The sequence below is a fragment of the Notothenia coriiceps genome, unplaced genomic scaffold, assembly GCF_000735185.1.
Source record: "Notothenia coriiceps isolate Sejong01 unplaced genomic scaffold, NC01 NC01_scaffold00004795, whole genome shotgun sequence".
Lineage (NCBI taxonomy): Eukaryota > Metazoa > Chordata > Actinopteri > Perciformes > Nototheniidae > Notothenia > Notothenia coriiceps.
Genome location: NW_011337496.1, coordinates 88621 through 91072, shown reverse-complemented (window position 1 = coordinate 91072; position 2452 = coordinate 88621).

Here is a 2452-nt window from a genome sequence, read left to right as displayed (position 1 = left end):
TCTTATTGTGTTTATATATGCACCATATACACTGTAGAAAATGTCTTGTATGTGTAAACTACTTGGCAATAAACCTGATCCTGATTCAGATTTAGCAGGGGGTACTGCAAAATGTTGTGCTCAATCAAGTAATTTCATGAACAAATAATTAACAATTATATTAGAAAATGTAATATATATATATATATGTGTGTTTGAGCTCTAACATAAGGTATTGTAATTGTGCTTGTGTGAGAAAAGCAGTTAGTAAGGGACCGGAGACATGTTGAATAACTGAATTAAAATGTATGTTTAAAGTGAAGGAACACGAGCCTATATACTGTAACAGTCCTCATATCCACATATTATATACTATTACAGTATATCATTTTTTTAAATATTTTTCTATTTCCTTTGTACATATTGTTCCATTCCTGTGACTCTTTGTCTATTGCACTATTTTATGTCTTTTTTTATAGATTGAAGATTTATATTTCCAAATTGTTTCTGTAGCTATTGTGCATATGAATATATCAATCTATTATTTCCCCGTTCAAATGCACTTTGTTGCTACTCATACAGATATCTACATACTTAAATGAAGAAGTGAATGCAGACTTTTAAAGTGCAGGTGTTGAAATAGCCCAGTTTGATGGATGTGGTTATTCCAATGAGCAGTTCTGCAAAACCCATGAGTTCCGTTCAAATGAATCACAACGCTTTCAAAACCATGCTGTTGAATTAAATGGAGTGTGCTCAACTGTCTCTTAAACTCTCCCCATCCACTACTGGATGTGTGCACATAATAATTTAGCCTTCTAAGAACCTGGTGCATGAATACCTTTATTGACTATTTAATCCAGTATAACTTTCTTGTTTAATCACCTTCTCTTATTATTTTTGGAAAGAAACCTTCATCCGTGATAGTTATAAAGATATTAATTAAAATGTGTGTTGCTGCTGCTGAATGCCAGGGAAGTATTCTGGTTCTTCCGGACTCAACTGAGATGATCTTTACAAAACCAAAAATGTGTTTGTCACTAAAATTATGGTTTATCAGAGAGAGTTAGGAGGTGGCCATTGTTTACAGAAAAGACAGAAGATAAAATAAAAGTTGAGAATATAGTCAACTATTTGATAGCCCTCACAGGTAGCTACTACTTTCACGCTGTGTTGTCATTAGTGTAACAGTACCCAAAGTGTGGCCTGATTGTGTGGATTTCTGCTGGGAGGGTGAATGTACAACAGCTTAGCGGTCATAAATAAAACTAAAACAGATGGAAGGAAATATTCAGATAACCTTATCGATGGAGTAAAATTATAGACAAGGATACGTTTAGTATTCCCAAGGCAAAAAGGGAAATATAGAATATTTCTGCTTTAATAGATGTCTGTATTTAAGTTCTATTGTCACGATTCTTATGTTATGTCACGTTTTTAGTTCTCATTCATAACACTCCGTTCGATGTCTCACTATGGGATGCGCCTCAACGCGTATGCAAACAGAAGCATCAATCTCATTACGCCAATCCTGATTGGCTTGTGATCTTGACGTCTACGTCAGGGAATCCACCCACCCTATAAGTAGCTTGCACTACGACGCAGCGTCATTCAAACACCTCTTCTCGCTTCAGAGCACATCGGCTAGCTTAACGGTCCACAGACTGAACCACAAGCTAACTTTCTGTCGACGGGCGCTTGCCGGCTACTCTTGCTTTGCAAGAAGATTGAATTGAATATTAACACACCAGTTAATATTAAAATAATAATCTGCCACGCCGTTTTTTCTTTCGGAATAACGGTAAGGTTTTGATTTTTCTTCCAACGGTAACGTACCTGTTACTAGTTTATCCCTCCACGCCGACACCCCGGCGAGCGAGGACGGATTCTTCTCTCCCTCACACCAGAGGAGACGGAGATAAAATATATTAACACCAGTTAATATGAAAAAATCTGCCCGCCGTTTTTTCCTTTCGGAATAACGATGAGGTTTTGATTTTTTCTTTCAAACGGTAACATACCTGTTACTAGTTTGTCCCTCCACGCCGACACCCCGGCTAACGAGAATGGACCCTTCTCTCCCTCACACCGGAGGAGACGGAGGCTCGGGGACTCGGCTCTGCGGCTGCAGGTTTAAGATTTCGAGCACGGACTCACACCAGGTCTGCTCGTCCTGCCTTGGGCTGGAACACGCCCAGGAGGCTATCAATGCCCCCGGTTCGTGCGGACATTGTGCCCGCTTCACCACCAAGAGCCTCCGCCGACGGCTAGCGCACCAAGCTAGCCTGTCGGGACAGGACCTCTTCATGTCTGTTGATTCGCCGGCCGGCAATCGAGACATGGTGACGACCGCAGCGGAGGTTGAGCCCAACGCTGTGTCGGAGCCCCGTGCCGTGTCAGGCTGGGGCCGGGCGGCGGCGAGAGCTGCGAGAGCGGAGCCCTGCGCTGTGTCAAGCTGGGAATCCCGACTGGA